Source organism: Otolemur garnettii, unplaced genomic scaffold (genome assembly GCF_000181295.1).
Source record: "Otolemur garnettii isolate 467f Iridium unplaced genomic scaffold, OtoGar3 scaffold00010, whole genome shotgun sequence".
Lineage (NCBI taxonomy): Eukaryota > Metazoa > Chordata > Mammalia > Primates > Galagidae > Otolemur > Otolemur garnettii.
The window spans coordinates 35,494,264-35,503,593 of record NW_003852405.1 but is presented as its reverse complement, the minus strand read 5'-3'; positions in this window follow the sequence as shown (position 1 = coordinate 35,503,593).

The following is a 9,330-nucleotide window of genomic DNA, read 5'->3' as shown; positions in this document are numbered from 1 at the left end:
TGATATAAAATAATATTCAAAATTCTAGTTTTGTTTTTTGCTTGACTATATTTCTAGAATTCTTTGCTTACTTGGTTAAGCATGTATAACTGCAATGAATTCTTTGCTTACTTGGTTAAGCATGTATAACTGCAATGAATTCTTTGCTTACTTGGTTAAGCATGTATAACTGCAATGTTGCAATAAAGTCAGTGGCATGACCCTGGGCTTCTACCTTTTTTCTTTCATTTTGTTTGTATTGCCCAAGGAAACGAGAAAGCCCTGTTCACAGCATAACTCAAATGCGAAGAATTTATCACAGTTTTCCTCCTTCATATACATTTTGGTTCTATTACAAGAAGTTGGCTAAGTTGAAAATTATTTAATGAGAATCATGAATATTTTCCAAATGATACAAAAATGAATGCACATTTAAGTTTAGAACTTAAATTTGAGGATTTAAAATTTCTCTCTGATTGGCACTTTGAAAAAAAAACAAATGTAATCTCTGTTGCCACACGATGGTAGTGTTGCTTCTCTTGTTAAGACACAAAAATAGATTTCAGATGCCAGTTAAAATTGTAAAAAATGATATTTCTCCAAGGAGACCTAACAATAAAACATTGGTTCCATAAAGCAAAAAGACTCCTACACATTTATGTCATTTTTAAAGAGCAGGAAGCATCCGTGCCCGTGTTTCCTGAGGAGAATTGCCATTTCTTCTTTGGGAAACCGATCTTTGCATGCCAGGAACATTCTCATTATCTCTCTTCTGAGGGAATCTTAGTGTAGGCATTGTCTTTCAAATGACTGTCCCTTTTATAATAATTAGGTTTAGCGATATAATCTGTTTCTTTGTTAGCTGATGTAGGTGTTCATCTCCAAGAAAAGAAATTTTAAGTGACACTTAGATTGACGGCAGCATTCTGCACAGTTCTTACAGCAGATTTCGGGATTAGAAGTCGACTTGGAAGTCGCCTAGTGTGACCCTCTATTTGCACGCAGACATGCCTTCCGTATCCTCCAGAACAGATGGCCCTGAGCTTCTCCAGTGCCCGTGAGGACGCCTGCAAAGCAGCCTCTTTCATTGTAGAACCCCCTAGAAAAAGAACTTGTTTGCTTTTATATATGTGAAAATGTGGTGTTGCTTGGAAGCGGTGCAGCTTCTGTTTGCCTGAATTCAAAGCCATTTCATTTGTCTGGAGGCAACCATCTTGTCAAAAGAATGAGTCAGAGGCTAAAATTACGAAATGTAACATGTCTGCTGTGTACTGTAGTCAGCCACAATCTGTCCCTCAGATCAAAAAACATTGAGGAAATATAGCAAGCTACATTTTGTACTCTGAGAAATCTGGGCTTAACAAGTCAGAAATTACTTTTTTTCCTCGTGACCACTGTGAGCTTACTGAAATATTCAGACAATTAGATTTCTGATCACCTTGTTCCCAGAAGCACAGTTTCCACTAATAGTTTTACCCTGCCAGGTTTAGTGGAGAAGTGAATTCCGCAGCCGTCTTGCCAGTGGGCGGGTGGCGGGTGGTGGGTGGAGGAGGCCGGCTTCTCTGGCAGGGTCACGGCCCCACGCCCCAGGCAGCTGTTTTCTTGGGGGGACACTTTTCTTCCTGCCCAGTAATTCAGTGACTCCATAACCTGCTGAAGTGAAGATGGCAAAAGAGGGGTTTGTGGGAAGTTTTAGACTAGGACTTTACATGATTCTGAATGCCAGCAGAGTCCTCATGGGTCCAGAATGCTGTCCCAACCTTGGTAGACTTAGAAACCACCTCTTAACCATTCAGCAAGGAACTTATTATGCTCTGGGGGAATATGTCACACTAATTTATCACAGTGAGAGAATAAGATATAAACTTGACTACTTCTTTATTATATTCCCCAGGAAAAATTTGCCTGGCAGAGAGTGGATCCTGGCCATGGCCATGCCCTTTCAATGGGCATCACAGTGTCAGCTCCCTGAGGAGGCTGCACTGGGTCCAGAGGGGACTCAGAATTGATGGGATGTGCTACGTGCAGGTGGCTGATGGCTGACATTTTATATCCATTCTTGCTGCCTGTAATTTCAGACAGTGAGATTTCTGACCTTGATCCCCGATTCTGTTTTGGATTGTGAAGCCCCACGACATGACAATCATACAGCCTTTTCTGATGGTGAATTTTGTGTTGTTCAAATCTAGAAATTAAACAAGAATCATTGATTTTTCAAGTGTGTACTACCTGCAGTGATTTTTCTCGGTTACTATATAGCATTTTTATCCAGAGAAGAATGGAAAAAAGCCTTTGAATCTCCTAATATTTTGATTAGACATGCCAAGAACTCTGATCAAATAAGATCTAAAGAATGGGGGAAAATGGCATAGTAAAAAAAAAAGGGTCACGTGAGAATACAGGTGTAGATAATAATTGATTTAGTCTTCCAGTGGAAGTCCAAGTAAAGATTCACATGACACATATAGAAATCAATGTTGAACTTCTTCCCCTTAGTGATGGGTAGCACCTTACATGAATTTGTTCACTCCAAAAGTTACTTCATGCTTTAAATGCCAGGGACTGGGTTAGGTATAAAGGCGATAAGGAACTGATCAGCTAGTGGGAGAGGTCCCCAAGTACACAGGTTCTTCAAGTTAATCAGGAGGTAATGAAGAACAGGGCGCTACAACACACACACACACACACACACACACACGCACTCTCTCTGCACCTGCCCGGACATCTAGTACATTTATAAATAATACAGGAGAAGTATCTTCTAGCTAGTGTGCCTTTTATACTTGTCCATAGTGCTGTAGTTTGGATTTATTCCCCAGAAGCTTCTAAGTCAAAAACTCAATTGCCCTTGCATCACAACTAGAAGGTGGGGTCTCTGAGAGGTGATCAGGCTATGAGGGCTCCACCTTCCTGAAGGGTGGATGCCATTATGGAGGAAGCGGGGTTCAGCCCCCTTTCTCTCTGTCCCACATGCTCACTTGCCCTTCTGCCATGGAAAAGTGCAGCAGGAGACCTCTTGGACTGCCCAGTCTCCAGAACATGAGCCCAATAAGACTATTTTCTCTGTAAATTGCCCAGTCTGTGGTATTCTGTTATAACTGTGGAAAATGAACTGAGATTCATAGGGCAAACTGTCTTTGCTCTAAAAGACTTAAGATAACACAGGCAATTATTCATAAAGATGAGATGTACGTCTTTTATGTAGTAGCATGTTGGTGTAATTGAGGTCTTAATTATGAAAGTGATAGTCTCCAAAGGGTGACCTCCTTTTTTTTTTTATCATTATGATGGGTATGTAGCAATATTTGCCCAAATTTTCAACAGCTTCCCCAAACTACCCCACATTAAGCATACAATCAACATATAAACAGTAAGTTTGGAGCAGTAAGTTTGATGGCGTCCAACAAGCCGCTTAGCACCTACCCTCTGCTCAAGACACATGCACACCTGTCATTCCACCAGTGTGCTCTAAAGCTCCTTCCATACAGAAATTCAGAGCTTTCTACTGTATGGAAGCCTGTTCACGTTATAAATCAAGGGCCATTGTTGCAAAAGTAGACGACATGCCATTTCTATATGATATATAAGGTTATTTTCCATGATGTTAGTCACATTTATAATATTCATTGCATACATTTTATTATCCTTAATCTGAACAATCAGACCATACTATTGTTGAATATATTGGATCTTCTAAAACTTTAGAGGACAAAACTACTGGGCCAGTATGGATCCTTTTTCAGTGAGCTGTAGAGAATCTGTACTCTAAATCCTTGTCATGGGTGTTAGCCTTGAACTAGTCATATCCTATCAACACTTTACTAAGAGCAATAGTGTTCAATACAATTTCACCAATCTATTCATTAGCTCTCATGGCAATTGGAGAGCTTCTATTATGTGCTGTGTTCTGGTCTAGACATTGGGGTTCCAATAATGAATAACATGTTTCTCTGTCTTGAAGGAGTTAATTTATCCAATGTCATGGGAGGCAGACTTAGTAATGACCTACCACGTGCTAAGTATTGCAATTATTTCTTAAACACAGTGTCACAAGAACACGAGAAAGGAAGGATGAATTCTGTCTTCTACGGGTGAAGAAAGGCTTTAAAGAGAGGGCTCACTTGTACAGCATCTTGAGGAATGTGTAGGAACGTATGGGTGATTAGAGTGAAGAGAAAACATGAGGGAAGGTGTAGATGATTCATCTATTCTATTCATTTTAAGGTTTATCTTTTAGAAAATAGAGGACCAAAATTCTCTATAGTTAGATTGTACCATCTCACCTTCCTGCAGAGTCCTTCAGCAGATTGAGATTGTGGTCATGGATTTTCATTTCTTAGGACCCAGAGTCCTGGGTGGACTAGCCAATGGTCTAGGTGTAGGTCACGTGTTTGGATGATCCCTGGACACTCCGACTTCTCTAGTGGAGACATGGCCCTTCGAACATCACATAAAGCAGAAATTTACCCCAAGTAAAAACAGGGCTTTAGACGCTGAGAAGCAAAATACAAATGTTCCTTTCATAATCACTTTGTGGCCTTTGGTGCCATTATCCAACTCCTCTTTTTAAATCTTTTATCTCACTTCTAGATGCTGCTCCTGTTTTTCTGCTCTGGGTCTCCCTGTACCAAGAGGTCAGATATAAAATCTTTAACATGACAACTGTCCCCCCTACACAGTACAGCACCCTGACCTTGGCACTGTACTAACTTTCTACGTCAGCTCTCCTTTCCCCTACGCTTCAGCAAGGGCCCTGGGTTCCTGACACAGGTACCTGCCTGCAGTTCCTTCAACACGCCCTTTACCTGGAGACTCCTGGAAACCCTCTTCCTCTTCGTCTTTGCGTTTGTACTTCAGGGTTCATGTTAGTTCTGTGAAGCCTGCAGGACTATCTATCTCTGAGAAGCCGATCACGCCCTTATCTGCCTTCCCCTGGGACATTAGCGGGTTAGGTTTTGACTTTTTCTTCATGCTAGACTCTTCAAGTGAAGAACATATCGTATTTCTGTTCAGCCCAGTGTTAGCGGAAAGAATTTTGAATTGTCATATCTAAAATACCTTTTTGGACATAGTCTGGCTACAAATTGTATGGTAGTAAAAATAATGAAACAGGGTGTGTTATTTCTTATCCAGGTGTTCAATTATTCTAAATATTACCATTTCCATTCACCACGTGTAATTAAGACCTAAATGCACCACATCAAACAAAGCTGGAGTTGGGCTGAGCAGAGAGCCCTGCGGTGAAAACGGGAGGAAGAGCCTCTTTCTGTCGTGCTCCTACTATTTTCGGGGACAGAACAAACCCTAGGCTGCAGCAGCCAAGTATAGTTGCTGGCATAAAGGTTGGTAGTGTCGTTTCAAAACCAGCATAACGAAATCTTGGCTGGGAAGCACTCTAGCAGCTGCTGCGAAAGCCCCTACCTTGCCAATCATGCGTGACTGTCAGAGTTGTGCTAACGTGAGCGGGCTGTGCTTTGTCCCTCATTCTGGGATTCTTTGCTGCCTACAGAATCCCCATGTCCTAAGTAGGAGGCAGAGTCAGACCAACCACAGCATGAACATGGATGCCAAGTAGGTGAATTTTATTCCACACTTAGCCCAGTTCTCTGCCTATTAGATATGTCCTGAAGCCAGAGGGATTTCTGATACTGTTGATCATTCTCAGACAATAAACTGCTAAGTCGTTTTGAAAGATGTAATGCACTACATACAGTATGATGCTCCATGAAGCGGTCCATGTTACTCTACATGGACCATCCGTGAAGGATACTCTGTTAAAATAAACTGTAAGCCACTGACAATGACCTTGACGGCTTAAGTGGTTTGAAATCTTAGGCATTAACTCCAGACTCAAAGGTAACGAATGGCACGTGTGTAACTTAATGGATGAATGACCTACATTCCTGAAAACTCACTTATAAAGCACATTTCCGTGTAATTTGTATGTTTATACTAAGTTCCAGTTTCAGAAATACAGACCTGAACAATGTAAAAAGCTCTGCAGACAGGGAGAAAGCTGATAAAAGCAGAGAGACAACTACCCTGGAACAAACAGGTTAAAAATGACAGGCTCCAGCCAGCAAGCCCGGAGGCCGATAGGAGCTTCGTTTGCAATGGTAGAAGGTCACCGTTGGGCATGAATGTCCAGCAACGGCCGTTAGCAGAACCCTAGCTCTGGCATTAGGATTCCCTTCTGCTTAATTCATAAATTCAAATTTGTAGAGAAGATGTTCTCTTTTCTTCTACCCTTATAGAAAATGTATGCAATAGTTTTAAGTATTTTTTTTTTTTATAGATTGCCAATGGTTTCTAACAAGTTAATGGAAATGATCAGAAAAAAATTGTTATCCCTTGATTGAGTCAAATCTTTGAGATAATGCAATCAGACACGGTGGATAAATGGTCTATAATCCAAAAATTGGATTCAACCAAAGGCCATACTTCGGGATCTAGACGGCTGCAGGCAGCTGTAAGGCCACAGGTCCCCCCTCCCTGACTTAGAGGGTACTTGGTTCTTTGCCAATGTTAATGTTTTGTGCCCCAGGCTTTCAACCTCCTTTTTGGTCAATCTTATTTATTTATTCATGTTTTTATGCATTCATTTATTTATTTGGCGGCTGGCCCTTGTATGAAAAATTATTATCAATGTCTCTGTTTTATTGTTACTGGAGGGACTAGACTGTGCTCAACAAGCACGAATCTGGAGTACTCAAAATGTTGTCAGTACCCAGCTCAATGAACCATGAAGGCCTAACACAAGGAATGAACTCACATTCAGGAAAACCCCCAAATGTTAAGAATAGTATTCAGGCATTGAAAAGATGGAGATCCTACTTTACATCTTTTACGTTTACCTGGATGGGGCTGAAATACATTCTTCTTAGTAAAGTATCACAATAATGGAAAAATAAATATCCAATGTACTCAATACCAATATGAAACCAATATGTAAATAATTACATGCTCCTATGAACAATAAAAAAAACCCCAATGTTAAGAAACACATTTATGCTTTAAGGGAAATTATTGTTTTTTAAAAAAGCAATTACAAGAATTGACCCCATTGCAGAAAGCATATTAGTCTACCTGGACAAATTCATATCCACATTTGCCGAGCCAGGTGTCGGGAAGTGAATGCCCCCCTGCTGTCCCTGTGGGCCCCCAGCATTTATTTATCAAGCCAGGGCGAGATCTTGTCTCGGCTATTTTTTCCCTCAACTCCGCTTGTCACTTCTCCTGTACTGGCAAGACTCATCTGTGCCCTCCTCTTCCAAGCTTCTGCTGGGTGGTTTAAAATTTTAAGTTATTTACAATCCAAATCAATATTTAATGGAATATTCATTACCCGTCTTCCGGTTGCCATTTTCCTATTACTGCCGTGACACTGAGGGACGGCCAGGATGCAAATGCCGCCTTCTTGTGAGGTCAATCTAGATTCCTTGTGTCCTGATGCATCTCATCATTTTGTTTGGTAATTAGACGCCCTGATGATGTTGTAAACTATGTATCAGCTGTGAAGGGAAAAGCCATGACTTACCATCACAGGGTGGGGGATCTGCTCGCTGTTCACTGCCCTTACCTGGGCAGCAAGGACAGCGTGATACAATTGCAACTCGGAGGCTGTGCTCGATGTGATTCTGAGATGGAGCAAATAGCCATGAAATTAATCTGAGAATGTTCAGTCACTCTCTGGCCGGGGCTTGGCTGGCATCATCTCAGTGAATAAAGTATGCGTTTCCAGGCTCTAGGATTCCTCCTGAGCTTGAGGGAAGCAGGGGGAGATTTGTTCCCGTTACACATCATCTTATAAAGGGTGAGGACTGGGACCCAGAGAGAAGGAATCAAGGAAGGGGGAGATGTCCCTTGGAGCAGAGCAACTATAAATAGTGCGGTGCCATCAGTGTTATGTATACAAGGCCAGGCTGTTTCCTAATGTGAGTCAGAGAATAACTTGTGTAAGTGTCATCCTGGGAGAAGGAAAAACAAGCTTTATATCGTAAGGAAAATGAGAGAAGGGAGTGTTGGATGGAGGTCGCTGATGTGTCAGAGAAGGCAGCCTCACTTGGTGCTCACTCACTTGGTTAATACATCCTGAGTTCCAGCCAAATGCCAGATACTCTTCTGAGAAGTAAACAGTATTCTGAAATTCACTAGATTTGGAGAAAAAATTTAGTACGTTCTAAAAGGGCTTCTCATTAAATGCGTATATACACGTACAAGCTGTCGTCAGTATCTGCGCTCACCCAAGCCCCACATCCATTCAAAATCCTAGAGTATTTGCATATTCTCCCGTATGTTTTAAATCACCTCTATTTTACTTGTAACAGTAAATACAAGGTGAATGCTACGTAAATGGTTGCTGCGGTGTATTCTTCAGGGACCGAGGATAGGAAAAAGTCTTTACATGCTTAGTATAAGTGTAGCTGTTCATTTTTTTCTAGTATTGTTGACCTGCAGTTGATTGAATTCACACATGTGGAAACACACAGGCACGGAGCACCAACTGTATACATGCGCATGTGTATGTGTGTGTATTAACACCTTTGGTTAGTTTGTTGAATTTTGTATTTTTTTCTAAGTTTTAAAATGTATGTTTTTCTTCCTTAGGGAAGGTGATTCATCCTATCACCATGTAGCCACCGTGCCCTTGTGTTATAAATATTATCCTCCATAGCAACGGAAGAGGCCCTAAGAGCAGACGGTTTTACACAAGCTGCTAAGTAATTAGTATGTTCTTTAGAGATTCACAGGAATCCCCAGAAAGGTGTCCTTGCCTAGCCAAGGTTGTATGGGAAGGAACCGTGATAATTTGCCCCTGAAGAAAGTTCTACGCATTGCCACAGGGAAGAAAAGTCATTAATTACTGCTCTGCTCCGCGTTGCATGTCTTACTATGTGCACGGTGTTAACGCGGCATCAGTGTTCTGTGTGGTTTACACGGCTGAGCGTGTGCTAAGTGCCTGGATAACCTCTGGGCCTCAGTAAACAGGTGGCGACCTTGTTGTTACTGGTGACTGCCGTCCCCTGTAATCTCAAATTCGTGCACCCCACTGTCTGACCAGTGTCTCTTCTCTAGGTTACACATCGACTTCTCCACATTTAACCGTCCTTCCATCCACTGGGACCCCCCATCCTCTGCCCTCGCTGTCCCCTGCTCATGATGTCACTTCCCTTTCCTCCAGCTTAATTGCCATTTTCTTTTATTATAGTCCCCTCCTGCGTGTACAGTTAACTGCCTTGTCTTTTTCTCACTCTGTCATACACTTTTGTGAAATTCTAACACTGATTAAGTCTAGCATGGAGTCGTTTGTCCCCGAGTAGATGAACAGGGCAGACAAAACACCCTGCTTCA